This window comes from Anas acuta, chromosome 3, assembly GCF_963932015.1.
Source record: "Anas acuta chromosome 3, bAnaAcu1.1, whole genome shotgun sequence".
Taxonomy (NCBI): domain Eukaryota; kingdom Metazoa; phylum Chordata; class Aves; order Anseriformes; family Anatidae; genus Anas; species Anas acuta.
Window position 1 is genome coordinate 63,235,183 of NC_088981.1, and position 27,893 is coordinate 63,263,075.

General features: G+C 39.9%; 1 long non-coding RNA gene across 1 annotated transcript; it reads left to right on the top strand.

Annotated features, from left to right (window-relative positions):
* Window positions 1-10,329: 10,329 nt before the first annotated feature.
* Window positions 10,330-23,990, top strand: LOC137854279 (uncharacterized). The gene is made up of 2 exons (XR_011095062.1): window positions 10,330-18,051; window positions 19,107-23,990. It is a non-coding gene; the product is annotated as an uncharacterized lncRNA (long non-coding RNA).
* The last annotated feature ends 3,903 nt before the right edge of the window (window positions 23,991-27,893 follow it).

Consider the following 27,893-nt stretch of genomic DNA (forward strand, 5'->3'; position numbering starts at 1 on the left):
GCCAGGACCAGGGTCCAGCAGATGGATCTCCCATGTGCTTGGGGACTACCCTAGTCACTGACCTACAGCATCAGCTTCATAAATTCATGGGAGAATGAGTTGTATGTATTTATATTGCTATACATGCAAAAGTCCTGAATTACTTTAGAAGCAGTGCCTTGGTCCAGAGATTTCGTTTTGAGTCTCTTCCTTTGGAGATGCTGTTCCATCCATATATAAACCTGAATTTAGCAATTAAACAAGTACTTCTGTTTCCTGGGTCCATAACAAGTACAAGACTAGGTTCAATCATACAAGTACAAGACTGGGTTTAGAAGTTCTCTCTTTGGCAAAATTTGATTTCAGAATTCCAGTTCTAACATTTCTCTGATAATCTGAAATCTGCTACATGAGTATGCTGTATTATGCATAAAAAAAATAAAAATGACTGAACACATGGGGAAAATGAATTACTATATGTAGCAATTAATGACTAATGCGGTTTTGTACAGCATTAACTTTATTCTGGCATATCATAAATCAGTGGTACCAAGTACATGCACTAGTACCACAAGTAATGTGCATGAATGCATGACATCTAATCTGGTGTTTTAGAGACATGGGCTTTTTCAGATGTTACAGTTCTATACAGCAACATGCTCAGAAGTTAGTGAAGCATTATAAGTTTGATATGCATTCTTATTTTGCATTTCTTCTTAATAAAATTCATTTTTTAAATATAAATAAACCTTCCTGTTACTCAAATTTAAGTCCACAAAAGAATCAGAATATTTTCTGAATTCTGTAGGATCAGCTGCAACCTCAGCCACTTTGTAAATCAATATCTATATTGTGTGATATGTTAAATAGGTACAGCTTGTCTTTTAAAGGTTATCTCCTCTCATTGACTGTCAAGTGAAACACAACAAAACACAACAAAAATGTTTAAAAAAAAAAAGGACTTCTCTGTAGTAGTTGCATGAGTAGTCGTCTGCTTACTCCAAAGATCAGTAAAATGTTTGGCAAGAAAAGCATGAACTGAGCACGAGTACTCTTTCACATGTCAAAGCCAAAATTGAAAACATAGTTCAGTGGAGTGCAAGGACGAGAGTGCCGGAAAGGCACTGCTGTAAATGTGTGCTACAAAACTGTACCACTCTCCACCTTCTCTATTGCTTTCATGTACAGCCCAACTACATTTCTGTAAAACAACATGCATGAATGCAACTCAGGAATGCGTATGTCTTCTGCGAGCAGACACAGAGCCAAACACCAACCCCTGTATCAAAGCACAGACATATTGCACAGAATGAAGAGCGATTGCAACTACTGAGAAAAAGCATGTTTTTCTCCCTCCCAAGTTATCTAAAAGCTTGATTTGTAGTGCAAAAGTGTGTTATAAACATGATTTTGACCACATTAAATCTTGCAAACTATATATATTATATATATGTATATACAGTTTATATATAGTTCATACAACTGTATGAAGTTCAACAAGGCCAAGTGCTGGGTCCTGCACCTGGGGTGCAACAACCCCAAGCAGAGCTACGGGCTGGGAGATGAGTGGTTGGAAAGCTGCCTGGCGGAGAAGGACCTGGGAGTGATGGTTGATAGTCGGCTGAATATGAGCCAGCAGTGTGCTCAGGTGGCCAAGAAGGCCCACAGCATCCTGGCTTGTATCAGAAGCAGTGTGGCCAGCAGGGCTGGGGAAGTGATTGTCCCCCTGTACTCAGCTCTGGTGAGGCCGCACCTCGAGTACTGTGTTCAGTTTTGGGCCCCTCACTACAAGAAGGACATCGAGGTGCTTGAACGAGTCCAGAGAAGGGCAACGAAGCTGGTGAGGGGTCTGGAGAACAAGTCCTACGAGGAGTGGCTGAGGGAGCTGGGCTTGTTCAGCCTGGAGAAGAGGAGGCTCAGGGGCGACCTTATTGCTCTCTACAGATACCTCAAAGGAGGCTGTAGTGAGGTGGGGGTTGGTCTGTTCTCCCACGTGCCTGGTAACAGGACGAGGGTGAATGGGCTAAAGTTGCACCAGGGGAGTTTTAGGTTGGATGTTAGGAAGAACTTCTTTACTGAAAGGGTTGTTAGGCACTGGAACAGGCTGCCCAGGGAAGTGGTGGAGTCACCGTCCCTGGAGGTCTTTAAAAGACGTTTAGATGTAGAGCTTAGGGATATGGTTTAGTGGAGGACTTGTTAGTGTTAGGTCAGAGGTTGGACTCGATGATCTTGAGGTCTCTTCCAACCTAGAAGTTCTGTGATTCTGAGATTCTGTATATATATGTTTAGTGGTGGAGTTTAAGCTTTCTGAAGTTTTAACATAATGCCATACTTGAGCAGTCGAAAGTAGGTGATTAGTTCAAAATCAAATTGTGTGAAGTTCAGTGTATTTAAGTCACTGCCTGGCACCTGCCCACACCTTCAGAATAAGCAGTGTGGGGACCCCAGAGTAATAAGCAGAGCTGTTAAGACCCTGTCTGGTGATAAGTGAATGTCAAGAGTGTCCTTCTTCATGTGGCTATTAGGTAAGTCAGGGCATACATGCTGGCATAATGCATATGCCTTAACGTTGGCCAGGCATTAAGAAAAAAGTGCTTCCATGTAGATGTCTTTTTACACTGATGCTGAATAACTTGCAGTGCAAGACACAGTGACATGAAACAAGGAGGATGAGCGTCCAGGGATGAAACCTTATCTGAAACCTGTAGCATATATATGTTCTTGGGTATGTGTGTTTTAGAGAGAGAGACACTGTGATATTGTAACTTTTTAGCTGAGAAAATGCTGGAGTATATATCTTGGGCAACACCCCACTGAGAGGGATTAGTTCTTATCTAAGTTTATATTAAAAAGAAAAACAAACAAACAAAACCAGAATGGTTCTTAATACCTTCTAAGATAAGCAAACTGGAAGGCGCTTCAACCCTTTAAAAAAATCTAGTCCTTTTTCCACTCACACATACATTGACAGCTTTAGCCAATACTTAGCACTTAATAGACCTTTAAAAATGAATATTTCAACGTGACTAAACTACAGTAAAGTTGATACGGAAATCACAATCCGCGCTTTGGAGATAAGGTAACTGGTTCTAAGACATAAAGACCAAAGTGTAAAGCTTGTTACCCTAAATCAGAACATCTGCAGACAATATTTAATAACAAACAGGTGATGTAAGTGTTCTCAGGACTGAAAACATCAAAGTTCTTAAGGTCTGTGGAGATAGATGCCCAAGTCTGAAAACACTGTTTAAGTTCATGTTTAGCTTCCAAACACTCCAAAGTTGTTCAATTATATTTACTTATCTGCATGTGTTTACAGACAATTTTTTTTTTTTTTAGAACTTCATGTTTGAGACAAGGCTACTTTTTTCAATAATTTGCTTTTCGCTTCTTCTAGAAGAGGAGTTACTTCTGGGCTAACAAATTTCCAGACCACTTAATAATGCATGAATTTTCCTCTTATGAAGCTAGATAGTTTTTCCATCACTTGTACTTCAGTATTTCTGAAACCAGGTGTTAATTTTCAGGGGGATAGGAGGTTTCCAAGCAGCTGCCAGGACCAATATAGCAGCCAGCAGTAAACGCTGAATAAGCTTAGGTACAAAATGTATACCATCTGGTTTCAGAAGCCTCTAGCCAAAAATGTGAGGCCAGTTCCTTTCATGTCCAGAAATCTTCCCGTTCACTGGGAATTGTGAAATGGATCTTACCTTTGCATTACCTTTTAATTCACAATTCAGAGGAAGATTTGAATGATGGTCTTAAGAAAATGTTGCATAACTATAAAATGGGAAAATAATTAATATGCTCAGGTTTCATAATAAGAAAGATGAACACTATTTGACAGGCTGAGATCAAAGTCCTTGCTCAGCCTCACAGTAGTCCAGTTTGCCAAGCTGGTGTTTCTCAAAGTCAGTAATAGCTACCTATGCTCAACATGGAGACAAAGTCCCTCAGAGAAATTGACTCCCTAGACCAGTAAGTCAATAAGGAGATATAAAATGAAGCCCTGAAGGATGGATTTAAGACCAGGGAAGTGAAGAAAGAGGTCTGTCTTGTCTTTCAGTAAGGAAATCCTTCTGGGTTCCTTAGGTGTCTGAAGAGAACAACTGTTCTACACAAAATACAGCTTTACTGCAAAAATTGATAAAAGAGTAACTTAAGAGTGTTCTTGTCCACAGACACAAACATGAAGGCGTATATATGGTTTGGGCCAGTCTAGAGATACCTGAGGTGATCCAAGCAGCAGAAATTGCACTGGAGAAACATGGGAAAGGAGTGTTTCCTGCAAAAAGCCAAATCAGTCTGCCCCCTCTCTCTCAGGCAGTCATTTACAGCCACAAATTATCCATAATGTACCTTTCTTATCAAATCCCTGAAGATACCAACTGCCCTATTCAGAGAATGATTAATCTCTCTTGGATTTTCTTCTTAATTATCTACAGGTTATGTATTAAAAAAATAAATAAAATTGCATATAATTAAAAACCATGTAACCCTATTTTTCTCTTAATATCATTACTGCCTTCAACACGCTAATTAAATCATTGTTTTAACTGAATGATTAAACCCTCTTGAGAAGGGACTGCCATGTTACTGTGTTTGGCTAGACCAGAACATAATGATTCCCTAGTCTGCAGGGACTATCACAACACAGCAAGGATCATGCTGTTACTTTCGTGGTAACTGTGGGGTTTTCTGCACTGTGGTGTAGCATAAAGGCAAGTGAGATTGTCCTGAGATTTGTACAGCAAATTAGAATAGCTCTATTATGTGATCTAGCGTCAGGTTTAACAGAAACATACATAAAGATGGGCAGATGAATACAGATCAGTCTAAACTAAGAGGGGAAAAATACAGTTTTAAAAGCTTGATGTTTTCATTCAGCAACCATATCCTGAAGAGTTAATGTTCAGAGGATTTGTTCTGACTTCTTTTGTGGCTAGTAATACTTTTTTTTATATCTATGTCTAGTGATAGTAAAGCAATAACCCTTCTGATTGTACCACAGTAAGGTTTAATGATACGTTCCATCCAAAGAGCATTCTGAATTAACCATTTCAGATAACCAGACTATTTTATAATGCACTCTTAATAATCATTTCAGCAAAGACAGTAATTTTACTGTGTTCAGGCAGTGGAACAATAGTGGTAGTATAAATCCCAAGATAGCACTCAATGTACTTTAAGAGAGAACTTTTGTCGCCTTAAAAAAAATTTAAAGGCTGTGGTCCACATTTCCACATATCTCTGAGTGTATGATAAATTATTGATTCACAGTCTTCTGTATTGCATCCATGTAGCATGAAGCATCTGTAAGTAATAACTTAGGCAACTGTAGCACACTGATACTTTTCAGAATGGTAACAAAATACACATCAAAACACTGACCAGTCACTGGTTAACCAACTGCTGTATTCCAGAACAGTTGCCTCACTCTGAAGCTGTAGGCTTTGCATACAAAAGGGAGGACTATGCCACAGACTGCAAAACCACTTAAAGAGCAGCCGTGCCACAAAGTTCAACCAGATCCAAAAGGCCTTCATGTTACTATTTTTCAGCTATTTCATTATTTAATGTATTTGTTAGGGTTTTCCTATTTGACTACTTCTGATATTATGAAAGACACAGGAACTAAATAACACTAAAACCCATGAATCTTTATTTCACATTATCTAGTATAGTTCCCAAAACGCACAAAACACTTTTAATACCAGAGAGAAAACATTTCAGTGAAAGTGAGTATATGCACAGCCTCTATCCAAGAAGCAACAGCAGAAATTTTATTACTCACTCTTCTTCAGTGTTAACAGCCAGAGGGAATACACTCTGGAAATCAATTTTCTCTTACGGGAACTTGATGTGGGTAGCTGCTTGATGTATTCAGCTTCTGTATGGCCCAGATTCAACAAGACACTTAAAAGCGTGTCTGACTATTCATGTGGGTATTTAGGTATGTGCTTAAGTACCTTCCTGAATTGGGACTTATGTTATGTCGTATGTATTTACTAGGCCAGGCATCCAGGCTAACAATTTTTCCGTTTTTCCTAGCTAGACCGCAGATACGTACTGTCACACTATACATTTGGAAGCACCTGCAGTGAATTTATCACACAGCGTTACCCAAGGCAATGCAGAACACCCAAGGCAACAGAGAATGTTCTGTTGGAGAAACGTTTTATTCTGCCTCCTTAGCACAGAGGCTGTAGACTGCTGAGAGGATCTGCATGGGCCAAACTTCAAACCTACAGGATAACAGAGCACTGTTTTATTTAAATATGCTGCCACAGTATCCAGCAGTTGCAGCCAGTCTCATGCCCTATTGTGTGAGGCGCCATAGAGAAGCATGAGGTCCCTGCTCCAAGAAATTTGCATTCTTAAGAAGCATCGCATGCCAGGGCTGAGTAATTGGAGAGCCTACATTTGCCACAATGAAATGCTTACCAAGATAAATCAAAAAGCAGATAATTTAGGAAGGAAAAATTAAGTGCATGACTGCTCTTTCCCTCTTTAAACTCTGGCTATTAGCCCAGACATTAGCCTATCTAACCCACAAGTGAGTAAGTTGTTTAGGAAACACAGTGATTCCAAGCATTAAGGAAGTATCACTGAGCAATTTTTTTCTCTTTTCTTGGAAGACAACATGTGATTAAGATTGCTCTCTAGTCTGCTCATCAGTCCTCTCTTACTGACTTCTAAAATGGTGGCACAATTTAAACACAATAGCCCAGAGGAATAACTGTGCCAAGGGGACAGAGTCCCCAGGTGTTCTTTGAGATCCAGTGGCTGAACAGAAGAGGGACCTTGCTGCTGTTAGCTGTTGCAAGCCCCATTTGTGAGGCACAGAGCCTGGCTGGAAAATCTGGTGCTTCACTTTAGTTGTAAGAGAGCTGGAAACTCATACTGACAGCAAATGAACCAGGTTCCTTTCCCTCTTTTACCACCACCTGGATTTTCTGATTAAACTGCAATGTCGACCTCATCACTTAGTTATCCTGCCAAAAATACTTACAACACCTTGAATTAGTGCTGTCTCTGAGGAGAAGACTACAACTCAGTTAAGGTGTCTAATCAATATGTGCATGTAGAAGAGCCAGTCAGTGCATGCATGGCCATAAGAGAGCCTGAGCACATGGGAAATAAAGAGTAGGAGAACTTGAGAGGGAGTTGTAGTCCCCAAGGGGCATAGGAGAGAACATAGGACACAAATCCAGGATTCACTGGTTCCACTGCTCACTTATTTTGTAATTATCTTCCCTAACTTGCTTTCTGTCAGCTGTAAATGACAACAGTGATTCTCAGTATCTCCATTTTGCCTCAAGATCAATACTTCAGTCATTCTTCTGTTCAAGTGCAAATTATTTTCAGACTGATTGCTTCTACATAATTTAGCAGGATTGAACATTGGTCTTGGGAGTAGTGGCATTGTTGTTTTTCTGTTACTGACACCACACAACACTAATATGCTGATGCCAACTTTGTGAACTGAAATGTCACCCTTCTGATTTTCATTCAGGCTTTCTGTGAAGTTTGACAGAGTTTCAGGTCATATTATAAGGTTGATTCATATCTTAGCAGTATGAAAATTCTTTGCTATTTTCAAAAAGGCACAGATATATTGTCATGGATTTTAACAGTGGAAATATGCTGTTAGCATTGACAAAAGGAACTAGTGGAAACTGCTCGAGCCATATTTCTTTCCTAGTGCAAATTGGATAAAATGCTGAAGAACTTTAGTGTGCATCAGAATTAATGGGAAATCATCATTAAGTTTGCAGAAGTTCTGCCTTACATCTCACCCATCTTCACTGTTTTGTTTTGTTTTGTTTTTTTCTCCAATCTGCAAGTATTTTCAGGGCTAAGACTGGTATAAACTTCAAGCTGAGGAGGTAGAAACACATAAATGAAATGACAGAAGAGAAAAAGAATGAAGCTGAAAATTAGGTCAGAAGACTGAAATCATGATGAATTTAAATCATTTGTTGCTATTTTATTCATCGTGGTTGCCTGATAAACTACCAAGCAGGACGAAGTTCAGGAGACTTGATATACTGCATGTTAAGTCTTTGTTGTTTTAAGGTGAACTCCCTTACTCCAGCTTGTTCTCCTCATCTCCCACACTTGTTGTTTTAATACAGAGGAAAGTTCAACTCCCCCTGCTTAGCTCCAGTACCTCTTAATGAGGGAACTGTAACACTATCCAGTCATCTCACCACACAGCAATCAGAATTTCACTGCTTCACACAGCTTGACTTATGTCAAATAGAATGGTTAAAATTCACCCAAGTCCTGGAAACCCCCTGTTGAGTTAAGCAGATCACATCTTAGCTACAGGAGGATTTTTTGTTTGTTTTGATTTTTAAATGGTCAAAGGGCAAGAGGTATTATTTGTGAAAGCTCTTTCACATACATCGTTCTTAGGATGCTGGCATCAGTAAGATGATTTATATATCATATATTTAGAGACAGCAATGATAGAGCTACACGTGCCAATAAAAAGAAACATTTACAAAAACACAGTCTGATCATACAAACTGAATCCTCTAGCCTATTGTGGTTAAGAAAATCTCTTAGACCATCCTAATAGATTATCTTTGACAGTATGCGCCCTTACATTTACAAAAGAGCAAAAATCAGAAGCAGGAGGTTCAAGGCCAGTAAACTTGAACCACAGGAGGTAATGTTATTTATGTGCAGCAGCACTTGAACAAGAATTCCTGGAGCCTTCAGGACAAGCCTTCTTGAAGGCTTACATGCACATCATGTGGTTATTGTGACTGCTGCAAGAAGAAAAAATACAAGCAAGCATTTGCAGGCACTTGACTTATGCTTGCTATAGCTCAGGTCATACCTTCCAAGAGTTTTCGGACATGCTTTCTTTTTTAGTGTGCTGCCTCAATTAAACTGCAAACCAGACACAAGAGAATTGTCTATTAAGCTGTGAAATTATTGTATTGCATTACAGGAAGCCTCCAAGTTTATAAAAATAGGAATGTCTTTGTGGTATAGGGGTAAAATATTCCTTTTACCCCAGTTACAAGACAGTTCAAAGGATATCATAAACAATTACCACTGAAATGATAATGCTGTGGATATTTTTTCTGTGTTTGCGGAGTCAGCAGAAGGAGATGACCTTTAACAGTTGCGGCTCTACTTCCATGAAAAATTAATTATCCAGAGAAAATCTGAATTGCCTCTGAACAACAGCCTTGGAACCAACAAATCAAATCATAGTTTTAAATGGTGGCTCATTTAAAGATAGTTTAAAGATATGAGGAATGACTGAGCATGTCAGCATCCTTTATTCTGGTAAAAACCCACTGAGGGAAAATACAGAGAGTTTATAGAATCATAAGTGACATGGAGGTAGATAGGCATCAGCTGTTCACTATTCTCTCCACGGCAAAACTGGGAAGGTATTAACTGAATAATATAAATCCTGATCCAAACAAATTTGAGAACATGCTTCTTCATACATTGGTGGCAGTAGTGGATGACGTCGAGAGGACACTAAACAAGTTAATGGAAGAAAAATGCATAATAGCTTACTAAATACAAAGAAACTACAGCTGATTCAGAATATCCCTCACCTAGAGATAGCATAAAACTGGGAATCCTCAGGGTATACTCATATCTGCTTGATCTGTCCTTACTTTTCTGTTGGCAACTGCTTACAGCCATTGTTCTCACTAGATCTCCCCTTAAAGACAGACTTCAGTCCATTCCTATACCAGCTATCCAGCCAGGGTAAAGGATGATGAAATAAACAAATAAAGAGCCACAAACAGCCAGCATAGCCAGGGCCAGGAGTAGGTTGACAATGAGATCTCCTGGCTTTATGAGGCCTCAGCTGAGGAGGGTGTAAATGAAAATCTGAGGAGAGAAATGCTGCCATAGTCTCAAGGACTTTTCAGTCCTTAAGCCAGAAGATTTGCAGAGTCAAGCACTCAACACACTGCATGTCAGAGCCTCTCACTCACTTCAAGTCAGGAACCTTTTGAGCCACTTTACACAACATGAATCAACATCCTTATCACAGAATCACGGAATTGTAGGGGTTGGAAGGGACCTCAAGAGATCATCGGGTCCAACCTCCAATGCCAGTTCCATCTTCTTCCTGAAAACAACATAGTCTGTATTCATTGTCTGCTTTAGTATTTACCAACAGTTCTTTCAGCTGAAAAATGTAAGCACAGGTTGGGGCCAGACCATGCTGGGGACCATGTTGGAGTACAGGCTTTATGGACAGGCTGCCCAACAGCCATCCAAATTCTGGTTATCTTGGCACATTTATCTCTCCACAGCTCTCATAAGGCAGGGCTCACAGTTTCTGAGATGAGTGAAGATAGTGGTATTCATTAGCATGGCCAATGGTGTCTGTGTGCAGAGGAGGAAGAGGTTGTATTTGTACCACAATGCACACCGCTGTTATGCTGCAAAAAACAGACCAATCTTTCAAAAGGGCCCAGATACTTAAACACTACAGCCACAAGCCAAGCTGCCTCATTTGGTCAGGAAACACTTTTTGGTGTGAATATCACCAGCAAAATCAATGTAGTCGACATACAAGAAGAATGCAGCAATGTGGTCCCAGGACCTCAGAGTTCACAACACAACATCTGACAAAGGAGCCAGAATAAATGGACTGCAGATAACCTAGGTGAGTCCAAACAATGCCCTCCAAACATCTGATGCTTTTATCACTTACCCTAAATGCAAGTTCTTCCATATCATTACCATGATTAAGTGTGATAAGGAAGAAAAACACAGCACACTGTCTGAGAAAATTTGGACTTCTGTTATTTATTTATTTATTTATTTATAGGGAGAAAGAATGATGAATTTCTCTGAGAGGAATCAGGCTTCATGTTGAAAGTATTAACGACTTATGAGGAGCAAATACTGAAAGCATGTTATGTTTTGGGTTGTTAGTCTTTGGATATGATCTACGCTATACGGATTTGTGACCCACAAAACACAATGGTCTTAAACCAGGACCTATTGTGCTTTCAAAGTCAGGATGATGTAAGATAAGAAACTTTACCACATATATGCTGTGCTAAATTCTCCAAGAGCAGTGCAAACATTCACAAACCTGCTTGCAGAATGGATCATGTCACACAACAGTAACACAAGCAGCTAGGTTTGCCAGACAAGGGAGACAGCATTCCTTGACTGAGGTGCTCTGTGGCCAGATCTATATTGTACAATAGCTTACATACAGCTACCTCCAAGGGAAAGGTTACACATCTTGTCAGGGCCCTGAGTACAACCTCTGTCTTCCCTGCCCCTTTCCAAAAACTGGCTGCCTGGTCTCATGGCCAGTTTTTGATGCAGTCTTCAGTCAGAGAGCCATGAGCAAAGAGTTGTAAGAAGCAGATTTCTACTGTTTGTTCCTGAGGAGCTGCTTTTAATTTCAGACCTCACCCTTGATTTCTGCCTAAGCAACATTTGCAGCTCTATCTGTACTTGACCATTACCAGGTGACTGAACTTCCCAGCTTGGCCCTGAACCTGTCTCCTCAGTATGGATGTTTCTGGTGAGCTGGACTCTTGATGGACCCTGGTTACCATCTCCAGACTTTGCTGGTCCTGGTACAGCTTGGAGAACCATCCGATGGCCGATCTTGGCACCAGCTTCACAGCTGCTGCAGAGAGAGCCAGACTGCAGGGTTGGGCCCAGGTGATGTCAGAGACCATCCCAACAGGTGGCATCCCACAGCCTTGATCACACCACCTGGTTAGCCCCAACAGGCTGTCTGTGAGCCGCCTGGGAGGCAGCTGTGTCAGGGTGCATGCCATGATCATGGTTTCATGTCAAAGGTTGTATAGACATAGGCAAAGTGATTTACAAAGCTAAGTGGAGAGAGAGCTAAGTCTATTCAAATATCAGATACCATAATTCATCCTGATTAGCCTGGGATGATTCAACAGCTGTAACCATTTAGGCTGCAATTCAGAAAGGCAAATACTTTAATCTAATGCTAGCAGGGGACGGCCAAGGAAAGGGAGGAACTGAAAAGAAAATATATCAAAATTTCAAACTTTGTCCTGGAAACAGAATTCCAAAACTTCATTAAAATGCTTATGCTGAAAGTATCAAAATATAACTCAGTTATACTAAAAAAATTACCTCAAATTTGTTGAGAAGGATCCAGAGCACCCAAGATGCAGTGTAGACAGAACTTAGGTCCAAGAAAAGTGATGAAGATAGCTTTTATTCAACAGTGCTTTATCATGAGATCATATAAAACGTAGTGGGCACATCTATTGTGCCTTTTCATGGCCTTAAAGTTCTCTAAGTACCTGCACATCCACAGTTGGGCCTCAGCTATGAAGCACGTTATCATGTACACTCCACCATGATTCAGAGATAAGGATGTCTGTCTACAGCTGCAGTCCATTACAACCTACTTAACAAACACACGGGGCACTGAGGTCAGCACGTAGCACACAGCACGGCCACCTTCTCCCAAAAAATCTAACCAGTGCTGGCAGCAACCTTTCCTCTAATGGCCCTACCAAGGGACAGAAAGATTGATGTGGTCTGGAGGAATCTGTCTCTGCAAGAGAAGCAGAAGACATGAGCCTGTTTTTAAAAGTGTGTGCCTTACTCCGTGAGATGCCTCAGTCCTTAGTGCCCTGAGACTCAGCTTTCAGCCCTGAGCTGTTGCCCAGGTTGCAGAGAGGAGCTGGAGGTCAGACCCACTGCCCCTCTCCAGCTAACACCAAGCAATGTCCTGCTCAGTGCTTCCCACCCAACCTTTCTGAGGGCCACCATGCCCTGCACTGGGCCCAAGCCCACGTGTCTCTGGCCACAGAGCACCTCAGTCAAGGAATGGTGTCTCCCTTGTCTGGCAAACGTAGCTGCTTGTGTCACTGTTGTGTGACATGGTCCAGCTTTCACTACCCTTTCTTTTAAGTGGGAGGGTAGGCTTTTTTCACGTAGGTGCTTCAGAGCTCCAGCCCAGGGAACAACCTCCTGAACAGCTGATCAGTGGAGGGGGAAGCAGACTCTGTAGAAGGGAGGAACAGGTGCCAAAACTTGGAAATGGGAACCTCTGCTTTGGGATTTCACATCTCCAGTCTCTCTCCCTGATTGATGTGTTCTGATGTTTGCTTGTACTCCTTGCCATACCTCATGTTGCAGGTAGGATATGGAGTCTAATCTCCACTGACTGACCAGTGCTCAGGAACCCACATCTGCCAGTGTAGCCCCACACACCTCATGTTGGCTGGGCATTGTGCAAGACTACCCCTTTGGTGAGAGGAGGGAAAAGGCACTAAGCACCGTGAAACTGAACCTGGGCATGTAGCATGCTGTGAATGTATTATTATTTTCCTCCAGTGTAGGCACACTGTGAAATAACATTCATTCTTCACCATCTAAATGTCAGTGTAGTGCAGCTGAGTCATTGATATATTAGGGTTAACTACATATTGCCTTCAGTGTGTAGTGCCCTTTTCAACTACTAGCACTATTAAAAAAAAAAAAAAAAAGTGGTTAGGTAGTGTCTTCCTCCTCCTTCAGCTCACAAGATTAATTACTTGTCTTCAATAAAGACCAAAAGAAGAGGCTCATGTAGCTCTGGATTACAGCTGGGATGGAGACTTTTCCCAGAACAGCAAAGATGTCAGTAACTGCAACACAGTGTTAAGACACTGTCACTAAGCAAGGGTGCACTGATAAGATCAGCGTATGAGAAAAAGAGGTTAGGTCCTCTTTCAGCCAATTTGTTCTTATAAATTGTTTACTATTGTTAAAGTAAACAGCAGTTAAGATAAGCTTTCTTCTAAAACACTCTTTCTGTCAAAAGGAAAATGGGTAGGCCTGGGATGCAAATGTTTTTTCAAGGCAATTTGATATATACTGCCTTTCCTGCAAGATAGTTTTTAGTGGCTAAGGAAAAATTGACTGTCACCTTGTACCTAGTCAAGTAACATGTAGGTCACAAATGCCTAAATGTTCACATTTTGGCAGTAATCGATATGGCCAAATGTAATGGCCATCCTTACACTGTCTGTCATATACAGGGGAAAAAAAAAAAATACGAAAAAAAATAATGGTTCAGAATTCTGACCAGTCTACCAACAAGAGACAAGCTTTGTGGGCTCAGAGGACAGCTGAGGTTGGAAGGGACTTCTCACAAACATCTAGTCCACCTACTTGCTCAGTGTCAGTTAGAACAGGTTAGACCTGGAGCATCATAGTCATATTTTGAATATATCGAAGGATGGAGACTCCACAGCCTCTCGGGGCAACCTGTTCCAGTGTTTAATTATCCTTATCATAAAAAGATTTTTTTTTCCTATGTTTAAATGGATTTTTTTGTACTTCACTTTACACACATTGCCTGTTGTCCTTTCATTGGGCAATACTGAGAATTGTCTAGCTCCTGGAATACACTACCTGGTTCCCATACTCTACCCTCCTAGTCTAAAAGTTTTTTTTCTGACATCATGTCCTCCCAAGCCATAATTTGTGACCATTAACCCTTCTTACATTATCTGCCAAAAAGGAGAAGAGCTTGGCTCTGTCATCTTTGTAGCTCTACTTCTACTGCTGTTAAATCATTCTTCAGGCTACTCTTTGCTAGGAATAAACAAGCCCAGCTCCTTCAGGCTTTCCTCAGACGTGATGTAGTTCAGCCCCTTCAGAGGGGCTTCCAACCAGCTTGGTAGTCCCTCTGGTCCCTCTCCAGTTTCTTCTTCTGGAACAAAACTTTCTATCCCATGTGTGGCTTCACAAGCACCAAGTAAAGGGGAACTATAGCAATTATAACTTCCCTTAAACAACAAGCCATGGTCCTCCTAATGTAGTCCCATATGCAGCTTGCCTTATTCACTCATTTATTTTTCTGCCACATCCTACATTCATGCTCTGAAACATAAATATGTAGTCATTGTTTGAAATGAATCCGTAGATTTAATGATATTGTTAAAACAACCTATGCTGCTCTTGAAAGATATACCCCAAAGTTCTTGGTTTCATGTTCTGGTGACAAACCATTTGACTACAATAAATTAACATTGCAGCAAAAAAAAAAAAAAATTGTTCAACCAAACCGAGCATTTCTTAGCAATCTGATACTTGGCACACCTTCAGAGTTTGCAGACTTATTCTTCTGCTGGTGTTTGTGATGGGAGAAAGCAGACTTTTGCTGCAAGAATGCAACCCATCTGAAAATCAAAGATTTCTTAGTCAAGGAGGCCAGACAGTATCACAAATTCCAGAATTAATGTGTGGTATATGCAGAATCTGATTGTATCTGGGAAAATACTTCAAAGTCAGAGCATGACATTCAGAAGTATTGACATGCACCTCCACCCATCCCTTGAAAAACTCTCACTTAAAACGCAAAGCTTCCATCCTGGCCTAGATGAGCGATCTTGGCTGAAGGCCCAGTAGACCTTGCAGTCTGCCTAAACCAGGCTTGGGTGGACCCTGAAATGAGATATAGTCTCTCTTATTTCATTATAAAGGCAGTGGCATTGAAAGAAAAAGAAAATGTAGAGAATTGTATTCAAGCCAACTAATAGTAACTTCAAGAAAAGGTTAAGAGTTGGGAAGAAAAAAAAAAAAGTCTCTTTACAATAATGAAGAAGCAGTAGACTGATATTGCTATTATTATTATTATTATTATTATTATTAACACCCAGTGCAAGGCATTTAACAGCTTCCACTCCCAGTAGCTTCAGTGGGAGAGGTTGTACGTTGTCAACTGCTTCCCTCTTCTTTAGCAAAACCTTGAACCATCTGAGACACTTAGCTCATGCTAAATGATCATATGCCAAGTATTGTGATGATGACTGATCTTGCTGCCTGAGTGGAGTTACACAATGAGCAAGAGTGGAAATAAGTAGGTGATTAAAAGCACTTGTGCTCTTAAGAACACGCTTGTGTGAGTCCCTGACTTCTTGAGCTACAGCACTGTCTTAGAAAACACTGCTGCCCAGTGACACCCATCCACTTGACTGCCTCCGCAGACATACAATCAGCAACCAGTAGAGCTTGAGCCAAAGGACACAGACAGTGTGCTCCCAATGAAGGGACATATACCTCTCAGAGGGTTACAGTCAGGGAGCAGCAAGAACAAGACTGACCCACAGAGGGGGACAAGCCAAGAGTGATCCCAACGCAGGCTGTGCCTTCATCAGCAAGGTATTATCCCATGAACATAGCAGGCAGAGTAAGGAGCTACAGTAGGCACTACCAACAGCCCCCAGAACAGAAATTGATGAGCCAGGGCCCACCCTGGGGCCCCAATCAGGAGCAAGAGAAGACAAGGCTGGAAACAAGCTATAACATATAACCAAGAGGTCCATCTAGGATACAAACTACCTACAGCACAAGTCTAAGGTCCATCTGGGAGGCAGGGATGGAGACAGGCATGCCTACGGTATGGCTCATGACAGGACTGTATGTCCAGTACTGAATGTAAATTGAGCCCCTGAGCTGAAGATGGGGGGTTTGGGCCATTAAGGACCATCAGTGCCCTCAGGGCAGTGCTTTTACGTCACATAGCCCTTATGTTTGTGTGAGGCATTTCTCTGTATTATAGAAAGATGCCACATCACAGAGAAAGAGCAAACAGGAAGCAACTTATGCAGGAAGCACAAGCAATCAACCTGGATCTCCTCATTCACAGGGACTAAGCACATGAGCCCAGAAAGACTGAATCCCATTTACAAGAAATCATTAAATGTTGTACTAGACCAGCTGATATTAGTAAGGCCACACAATCCCTGTTGTCGACAGCTTATTCGCATAATTCATGGCTGCCTCCAATTATCTGTGGGAGATTTGCAAGTCGGACTCTCAGCCTGTAAAGGAGGTTCCACATGGGCAAGCGCTTAATGAACAGATTGGATTATAAACACTGGCTAATCTTTCCCACATGTACACCTGAAGAATATCACAAGTGACAGCTGTTTAAATTTCCAAGGAAATTAATGATTCCTAAAGAGGCAAGGCTTATCAAGGCTTTGACTGGGACTGATAACGGACAACCGCCAAGGGGCAAATTGTTTATAATAGTCTATAAGTGCCTCATTCTATGGGTTCATCTTGGAAACTTTTATTGATGTGGTCCCTTTTATTAACGTTTGTGCTGGCAAAGAGTAGAACAGCTTTGTTCAATCTACTGATGATATTGGGCTACTAAGGCCTCTAATGAGCATCTTGTATCTTCAGGTCGCAGTCAGTTTAAAATGATTGGTACTGAGGCCAGGATGCCCTGTGCTCAGCTGAGCCTTACTAGATGGCTATATTGTGCTTACCCCGTCCAGAACTCACATCCTTGTAGGACTCATCTGTATGACTGCTGAAACATTAACTAGCATATGGTAGGTCATTTAATTCCTTCACTATCTAGAGAATTGAGAGTGGGAGGTGGGAAGAGAGTAATCCAGGTTTACCATAAGATTATAACCAACCTCTTCTAATAGACCACTTATGGAAAGAGCAAGCAACTTTTTCTGCCCTCTTTTGCAGAAAATCTGTAGCTTTACAACAGGACACAAAACCTGTGTCAGTTTCTTCCCCAGTATTCCTCCTTCCCCATGGAGCACATGTCAGGAAATACTCCATGAGGACTTTCCACAGTCTAGTTCCATTTTAAAGAGGGTGTCATGAAGAAAGGGCACCTATGCCCTCCAGTAAAATTGGCCAAGTGGAAAGAGCTTTGTGGAACTCAGGGGTCAAAAAAAAATGGGTTGACAGCTACAGAAAGCCATTTAGCACAAGCTACAAGTACTGCAATTCCCTTGCAGGATTGGGTAGCTAAGGGATTTTTTTTTCCTGCTGGGCAATGAGCGTTTCACAAAGGAGCATGGAACTAATTTAAATTCAAGACTACAGACAAATCAAGCAGCCCACAAACATTTTCAGCTTTTTCTTGCATAAGAATAACTCTGTAATCCATCACTGAGATCACTGCTGAAGTATCTGGCCACAGCAAGGGACGTATTCCTTCTGCCATGCTGGTGTAAACGAGAACTGACTCAAATGAAACAAGTGGATGAAGGTCATGGTTACAGTCAGGCTAAAACCAATGGAACTGGAAAGAGTCTGGTATGTGTTTTATCTACATGTAAACCCATTCTAGTATTACTTTCTGACCCATTGCGCTCAATTAGACCAATTTTGGATGCATGTTGTATATTCTACAATATTTATTTAATTACACTGATAGAGCTCTGCTTGGTGAAGGTCTGGTCCTCTATCTGCTAGCTTAATTTCTCTGTCATTCATCATCAAAATTATTTGGGGGTTTCATTTAAAGAGTATTGAAGCTTCTGATGACTGGATACACTATTTCTGCTTGAATCATTTCTTGTTCTTTCTCAAGCTAGGATGGTGTTTTTCCCAAGCATAAATATGAAAAAGAAGTAAATCAGTGATCTTACAATTGGATTAATAAATAATGTATATTTTAAAAAACAGCTTTCAGGAAGAAATGATCTATGTCCTCCCAGCATCGATGCGTGTGCTCACACAAACACACACACATATTTCCTCAGTTTTATTTTAGGATCTTGCATAATTGAGCTTTTTATTAAGATGCTGAATATCTGCCACAGAGAATGTTTTCTTATAACCATAACAATATGATGCTATATTAGGATAGGAACTCAATTTGTAGGACATTTGGAATCTTTGTTACTTATGATTCAAGCCTGTTTGCTGTCATGAGGCAAAGAAACCAAGAACAGCTAGCCTAAGCAGATGTTGCTAGCAGGTAATAGGACTGCTTTGGTTAAATTAACTGTTTACTATCTTTCTGCTGGATTTCCAACACAATCAGATTTTTAATAATGTGAAAAAGGACAGTTGTTCTCTTTGCTTCACTGGTTTGTTTGGATATTTCTGCTATTGCATACACATCCTTCAGTAGCTAATAGAGTGCTATTTAATCAACATTTAACGGCCTCTTCCTTCTTAGCTAACACAGGGAATGTAAAGAACACATACAGAATGAATGTACAGCATGATGGCAATTGGTGTAAAGCAGGCAAGGGCAGTGCTGAAGCCATGTAGAACAAATCACAGAAGTCTTTTCCTGATGTCCATCTTTTATTTTATCTCCTTTGTTTCTTTGTTTATCTTCATCTTCTTTCATTATCTAGTATGAAGACTCTGCCCCATCTCCTGGCCCAGGAAGGCCAGGTCCACAGAAATCTGGAGATAACCAGCTGACCAGTGGGAAATGTATGATGGAGGCCCCTCTGCATGGCAGGCAAGAGAGGCAGAAGTAGGGAAAGGAAGATTACTTTCCGTTTCTCTATGGCTCTGCACCTCTGCTTCTGTTATCACTGTATACCAGTCCCATCCTAATGCAACTAATTTTATAATACACCTATACACCACTTCAGGATTTTTTTTCTGCTCTGAAGGACCACTGTTCAAATGCTTATGCTGGATTCTCAAGGTCAGATAGCTCTATCTGATGAAAGACTCTCTATGGCAGGAAAAAAAAAAAGTCTCAACAAAACCCTTTTCTTACAGGACTAAAAATTTGCTCATATGTGTTGAGAGATTTTAGAAGATGATGTGCAACAGTGCCATCTGATGGGCTTATTCAAAAGGGTAAACGAGGTGACTAAACTGGAGGCCTGTCAAACTTCTGCCCTCCGTCCTAAGCAAAATGCTATGACTAATACTGGATTTGATTAAAAGAAGGTGCTGTCCAATTGATTGTTATTAACATAGCCTTTTCCCATGAACCTGTGTCAAACTACTTTTTGAAATACAATTTTTTCTTTTTTCTTTTTTTTTTTTTTTTCTTTTTTTTTTTTTTTTGATAAAGGTAGTAGAGTTAGAATAGTTTCTGTGGTGGGATATTTAATTTAGCATTGCAGAATGTTTTGATTAAAACACTATGGCAAATCAAACATGATTCTCATGTTAAATGAATTAATTACTGGGTAATAAGCCCTCAAGAGAAATGTCAAAGCAAGAAGCAGTACAGGAGAGATGAGGGTCCAGAGGTCTCTCGGGAAAAGCTGGTGTGTCACATGGACAGAACATAGAGCTTCCTAGGATGACAGAAAAAGAGAGGAAGTATTATGTAATTGATCAATATTTATGTTTTCTTTACCTCTTTCACAATGTGAACAGCTGTGGATTTTATCCTTGGAGAATATATTGCTCTTAAATAGTTTTTAGGAATTTTGGGGACCAAAATCAACATAGCTTTTTATTAAAACCTAATTAATTCTTCTGTAAGACTCCAGCGAACTGACTTCTTTAAGGAACGAGACAAAAAAAAGATCATGGAATCTTTTAATTGATTTACATCTTCATTATTGTATTACAGCATAGGTAAAACAAACAAATTTCTCCAGGTCTGAGCTCCTGTGAACATATAGACTTGGAGAGCAACATTTATTTCTTGCTGCAATGAAATAGAAAGAGCCATCCCTGGCCACAAAAATCAGTTCAAGGCCCTGCAGTGTAAACAACTTTTATCGATGAGCAAAGAGAAAACCTTGAATACAATCTCTAAATAACAAATATACTGCATATATGTAAATAATGTAAAGAAATGATTTTTGAAACCTCGACAATTTGGTTAGTAGGGTTGAGATCAGAGTTATATTGTTCAGCATGGGAAAATGAAAATCTTAAGGAAAACATAATACATCTTTTGGGGACTCACTTTATCTTCAGTAAGAAGTCTGCTAAAAAAAAAAAAAAAGCTATGATGGATAACTGGTTGAATATTAACTGGCTTCTGTTGTGTGTCTGTTTTCAACTTCCTTCCTAACTAATAACTTTCACAAACAAAAATCCCTACATTTTTTCCCCACAAATTGATTAGTCTTGGAAACAAAAGCAATGCTAGACCATTGTCAAGCAAAATTAATTTTTTACAGACTGAAAATAATAAGAACAATTTTACTTTAACTCTTGATTTTCCTTGGAGTTCTAACCCCTGCCTAGGGGCTGCTTGTGAAGGAAAGCTCTGTACAAAAGTCTTTCTTAAAGGGGGATTAAGTTTGTGGGATATGGAAGGCGAGGATACAAAAAAAGATCTATGTTGATTCAGGAAAACGTTGTTTCATTTATGGCTATTTGGAGTGAGAGAAGGAAAGGGAGAATTACATGTGTTGTGTGTGTGTGTGGAGGGAGGGGGTTGGTGAGAGGTAGGCATCTCATACCTAAAGAAAGCATCATTGCTGCTTTTGAAAAACTGAAAATAAATATGCAAACACTATGGATGAAACATCTTATTGTACTTGACATTTCCTGGATCTACTCACAACAGCCTTTGATATTAAAAGAAGAACAAACAGTCCTGTGCCAAAAGCTGTTAATAACTTGTTTCATAGCAAAGCTCACTTCATAGTGGTACCCACAGATAACTTCAGTTTTAAAACAAGCAACCTGTGGGATAACAGAAGAAAAGAGAAGACTATGTCTGTCTGGACATACTGTTCTCCCAGAAAGGGTATTTAGATCCTATAATTGGTTCTTGTTAAATACAGGAGCTATTTTGCAGTAAAGGCATAATTGAAAAACTCAGGTAATCAGGCTTTTCTTTCATGTGTGTATATGTGTGTGATTCAATTATGCAGCTAAAAAGGACCAAATCCAGATGTTCTTTGCTTACACAGCAGAGATCATGTCTAAGAAACACCAAAGCTCGCTGTGAGCAGCACTGCATTGCTGTAACAGGACATGGCTATAACGCTTCGTGATCTGAGGAAAAGATAAGAAGCAAATATGCAGTGCCATATCTGTGCTTTCATCTACTTTTGTTATTGATTCTCAAATCCCCTGGGAGTCATTCTACAAAGAATTTTTTATATTTAGATTGATATTGACCAACTAATCTTCTTCTTCTGCCTCATACCACATTTGTCAGTAAGTCTCACCCTTGTTATGGGCTCTAAGAATGTGTGATGAAAAGGTGTACAGCCAGAAGCCAGTAACATTGCCAGAGGTTAAGGCACATAAACCTCTGTGAGTGAGTGAGTGTGGGTGTGTACATAGCTGCCATGATCCAGCTGCTTCTGGCCCCCAGATAGAGTTCCTGGAAGTTCATCTGTCTGGTCTAGAGGTACTTCTGTGATAAAGCAGATTTAATGCAGAAGAGCTCAACATGCAATAACATAAGCTGTATGTTTTCTTTCTTCCCTCTCACCAAAAGCTAGTAATCAGTTTCTCTCCTGTCCAAGTCAGATTAGCTTCCCATAACACCATTCACTCACAACAGTCCCACTATTTGATTTCATGACAAATTGAGCTTCAAACTAATACACTTGCTTTTGGAGCTGAATGAAGAGGATGCTGAAAGAGCCCTGGGCAGTTGTATGTGGGAAGGGGCAAAGCTGTGTATTTATATCCTGTCTTTCTGCCTTTGTGTCTGAGAGTATATGAGATCTCATGCTGAACGAGAAAGTTCATCTATGAATTGCAACATAATGTAGTGTGCAGCACATGTGGAAAGGAACAATTTCATTTACAGACCATGAACAGGTGTGGCATATGCAATTGTTTAGTTATTTTTTGTTTTCCAAGAGGAAAACAAATCTTGTGATTTATTTATTTATTTAATGAAGAATCAATATTTTTAGAAGTTTCTCAGTAGAAATATTATCCTTGTACTTCATTAACACTGAGTGACCACAAAAAGACTATAGAGATAGTTCACTGGTTTAAAGAGAAGCCATTAGCTTATTATTTCTTTTTAAGTTAGTGCCACTTATTTAGTTTTTATTAGTTACAAATGTAATGTTTCACTGCATATTTAACATAAATTCTATAGTTTTATGAGAGCATTTAAAATATGAAGAATTCTCATGAAATAGAGGAAGGAATTAAACAAAAATTAACAAGGTTTCAAACGCAGCAGAAACAAGAAACATGGCAAAGAGTCTGTAGAGACAATAGACAATTCAACTGTAATAGTTTTCCAGAAAGATAAGTCCATGAAAGAAAAGCTAAATCAAGTACTTACTTATTAAGGGATGTTTCCACCACAGCTCCTCTTTACAGAGGGCTGTTTCAAATTGCCATGTCAGAAGAGATTTTTGAATAAAATTTATAAAATGAGAAGTAGCAAACCACAAGGACCAGATGGTATTCACCCACCCATTCTGAAGGAATGCACGTATCAATGTGAAAATGTTATGTGTAATCTGTCACTTGGAATCAATCTCATTCCTAGAGAAACAGAAAACAATGAATGTGACAAAATTTTTAAGCAGTCAGGAAAGATTTGGGGAACTATAGATCAAAAAATCTCACTTCCATACAGGGGAAACTATGAAGGCTGTAATAAAATCTAGAATTAGTAGCAACATGGAAAGATTTTATATAAAATGAAAGAGTCAAAATTGCTTCTCTAGATGGAAGTCACAACTGTCATATTAAATATTTCTTCAAATTAATTAGTGAGAATATTGCTATGATATTCTAGTTGACTACACCCAAAAAGCTTTCAACCACTTCCTTAACTAAGCCTCTTCAAGAAGCTGTCATGGAATAGTAAGGTGGACAGGCTTCACATGGATTAAAAAGATAAGAAACAAGGCAGAAATAACCGGTCATTTTGCACCAGGGCGACTTTACCAATGGAGCTCCACAAGAATCTGTACAACCTGAGCTTTCTGAGAATACAGAATTACTCAGAGCTATGAAACTAATCCTGTCTGCAGAGACTTTGAGAATGAAATTCTGATGGTTTGAACAGTGAAGCAGCAATCGACATTAATAAACAGAAAGCAAAAGAGATGGGGAAATCAATGACAGTTACCCGTACATTTATGCCTCTAAATTTAATATTAATACTGACATTCAGGAAATAGTTCCACATCATTAAGCCACTGTATGAATCCATGTTGAGGGCTGCATGTAAGTCTAACCCTTGTGTATCAAAGTGTATAGGAACCTTAACAAATACACAGAGAAAGAAGTCATTAGCATAGCAAAACTGTTAAGAAAGGACAGGTAACTTCTGACACTGCAACACCACTGAAAAACATGTTATTTGAAAAAAAAATAAATCTGATTACCAAAGGAAAAAAAATTCTTAAAAGAAAAAAGCTTTTAAAATCTTAGAAATATCATAGACTTGTAGATTCATTTAGGTTGAAAAAGACCTTCAAGATCAAAGAATCACAGAATTTCTAGGTTGGAAGAGACCTCAAGATCATCGAGTCCAACCTCTAACCTAACACTAACAGTCCCCACTAAACCATATCACTAAGCTCTACATCTAAACGTCTTTTAAAGACGTCCAGGGATGGAAGATCATCAAGTCTACTGTATTACAATCCCAGATTTACCTATCCATTTATTTTCCCTCCAGGTGAGACTGACATTTACTAAGATGTTGATCATTCTTCAATGATGAAAACATCTCTATATTATGACATGTCCAAAAATATATTTTTTTCTAGAGACATCAGTATGGACCTTTTATTTTTAGCCTGCATTGGCTTCTGTTTTGTTGGTTGGATTTGTATTTTTTTGTTTGTTTGTTTGGTTGTTGCTTTTATTGGCAAGTGGAGCTGGGGAGATGGAGGAAGACAAAGACTTATGCCAAAGTTAGGGCTTAGGGCTTTGTTTTGAACATACATGCAACACTTAGAAATCAAATGCCAGTTATATCTTTTCTCGTGATTGCATTTAAAGTGGAGTCATCCAAATAAAAAAGATGTCCCCAGGACCTCTTAAGCAATAAACAGGGAATGAGTTTCCTGAGCATAGCAAAAAGGTTAATGTTAAATGGAGATTGAAGACAGTTACTGAAAACCTATTCTGGAAGCAAAAGACAACATTTCTCCAAACAGAGAGGAAATAAAAGCCTAAAGTAAGGCTCTGAAGTTTAGAAGAGTTAAATTCCAGTAAGAATGGGTGGTTTAACGAGAACTTTTATCCTGCTCCACTCTTAGCACTTTTTTCCAATATTTCCCTTCCCTTCCTTCAAGATTATCTTCTGCAAAATCTGGTTCTTGCAGCCACAAGGAACTGCCTGTGAGGATTTTGAAGGAGATGCTAAGCAAGGGAAAAAGGAAGGGAATGGGTGGATCCTGGTGAGCACAAAGGAATTGATCCCATGTGTGGAAGAAATGCTTTTCTGCAGTGTAGGCAGTATCTGGGCAAGCCCAAAATTCCTAGGCCTGTTCCTCCAGCATTGAAAGATAGTGACACTCATGGCCACATTTTCTGAGATACTAAGATCCTGTGATCAATTTTTGTGAAACTCAAAAATGTTTCTAATGTCCAAGGTAATGGAATTACAGCACCTGCATTAAAAAAAAATAAAAAATTAAATTTTCAGCAACAGCAGGTATATTCATTCTTTCTTTCTTTTGGCCTTTCTTTAGATTTATGTGTATGGATAAGGATCTATCTGTATTGCATAGGGGATTTTTTTAATGTCATTTTAACAAATATTTATAAATAATACCATAACAGGCAATTTCAGAACCTCAACCTGTCCTCCCCTTCCAGCATTTCCTCTGGCCTCTTTTACAAGTGGATATTTTAGTCTGTCCCAAGGCTAGTGACTATGACAATCACTTGAAAAACTCATATACACATAGACACACAAGCACTGATAACACCACAGGTCATGTTTCAACAAGAAAATACTTTTTTCCTCACTGTCAGTAGAGCAGAAAACTCCTCTTTATATGTATCTCATTCCTCCCAACACCTACAGCTGCTATACACACAAGAGGCACATGTCCCAATAATATTTCCAAATCTCTCTTTCACTTAACAGAAGGAGTGTTTTCTTAGCAAAAAGCGAAGCAAGTAGCCTCTCTTCTTGATTAAAACTCTCTGACTTTTGGAATCTCCTACTAAATTATATTTGTGATACAGGAAGGGTGTAGGAGGGAGGAAAAGAATTGAAAAACTCCAGCCTTGTGTCAATTATCAAGTGTTTTAAATATAGAGATTTTCCCATCAACTAGAAACTAAATCCACTTGTTTGTTGCCAGGGAAAATGGGTGAAGATGCCATTTCTAAAGTGTGTAAAGACTTCGTGGTTCATTTCACAATAATATTTGTTGAACTTTTGTGGCATGCTTTCAGAGGAAACAAGATGGGGCTGCGTTAGTCATGATTTGCTAAATAGTACATCCTAATCCTTCCTAGTTTTTGTTTATTCATGCCTTGCTGTGGGATTTACAGTATTAGCTCATGGAAAGAAAAAGAAAATCCCAGCACATAGAGGAATGCAGCCTTCCACTCCTCTGCTTGGAGGCAGGTTTGGATATTTGTTTCAGGATGATTTTCTTCACTTCTGACAGAAACACAAATGCACAGAGAATGGGCAAAGGGGATAGAAATAGGTAGTCTGTTTCTCAGGCACCACTTTGCTACACCTGTGAGACTAAGTTCCACATATGAGATGTCCTGGAAATCTTGAGCTGTCCGGCAAGGAAATGTAGGGTGAGCTGCACCTTTCTCCTGAGAGCACACCATCACATCGTGCCTCTGCCCGCTGCCTCTCATGGTCAAGGCTCTTATCAAGTAGACACTATCTGACTTCAGATACCCCAGGGCACCCTCTTCAGCCCCAGCACCCTGGCCTCTGTTTTGTCCTCTCTGGGCTCCTTCCTGAGCAATGACACACTGAGAATTTGGCCACAGAGGACAGAGAAACAGCAGTAAGGAGGATGCAAGTTATGGTAGAAATGTTCCCGCCAGCTCTCCCCTGCCTCGTTAGGTATTTTCAAAGCTTGCTCTCACTATCCATCTCTCCAGACTGACGTGGCTGATAAAGGAGCTCTTCTTACTTTTTCTCACCTGCTCTGAAACAGGATCTGTTTGGTGTGATAGGCCCTTTTGTCAGAGGGGAGAATGTCACTTTTTTGTGTTGTTCTGTTTCCTCTTGACTCTTGTTGGCCATAACCTTGGCAGAACCAAGGACGGTGCTGCAGGTCATGGAGTGCCATCCCACTGGCAGGGAGCAGACACGGAGGTGTGGCAAGCAAGGCAGCAAACGTGATGAAATCCTTCCTGTGCTTTTCTGGTCCAGGTGATCCTCTCGGTGATAGATCTGGTCTGAAACTCTGCCATGGCTGAGGAGGGCAGGTGCAAAGGGAAACCAAAGCCTGTGGTGCATAATGCAGTCCTTATGAGCTGAAAAGGAGCATTCGATATGCCATGGATGGAGATGCTGACAGCAATGATCTGTGTTTTGCAGGAGAATGTTTCAAAGAGTAAACGCACTTACTTTGAAAATCCCAGCACAGAGCCAGCATGGGCCTGGAGAGCAATAGGTCTGCTCAGTGATGACTACTATCAGAGAACTAAGGAAGAAATAGTTTAATTTTATTATACCTTAGTATGTTCCTCGGCTGCCTAGCATATGGAGCAAGGACCATGGCATTCAGGAAGACTGGATTTCTGTTCCTTGGCCTGTTGAGATCTCTAAGGATGAACTTATACAAGTCTACTCTGCTCTGGGCACCTCAACTTTTTTCATCTCAAGTCTTTGCAGCTCTTGAGAAGCTGAATATCAAATATTATCTAAAATTTTTTGAAACTATTTTTAGACTTCATCAGTCTATCAGTCCTCACATCAGTTTCTGTAAACCTCTCCTTTCCAGTAAAAATATATTTTCCTACACAAATTACTGTGAAAATAATGCTGTGAAACTCCATAAACAGGATGAATGTGTGTTGTGTGACTGATTTGTAACACATAAAAGACTGGGCTATGAAGTGATTGGGATAACAGGAACAAAAGTATACATAATTCATTAGTTTAAATCTGACTGTACCTTGCAAATTTTATTATGATTTGTTAATGAGTCATATATTCTTCTTTGTAACACAGGATTTTAACATGCTTTTTCAATTGCAGTCAAAATTCCTTTTGGCTAGATTGCTCCAGTACTTTGTGTTTCTTGTTCACCCATATTTAACAGTAGTCATTGATAAGGTTA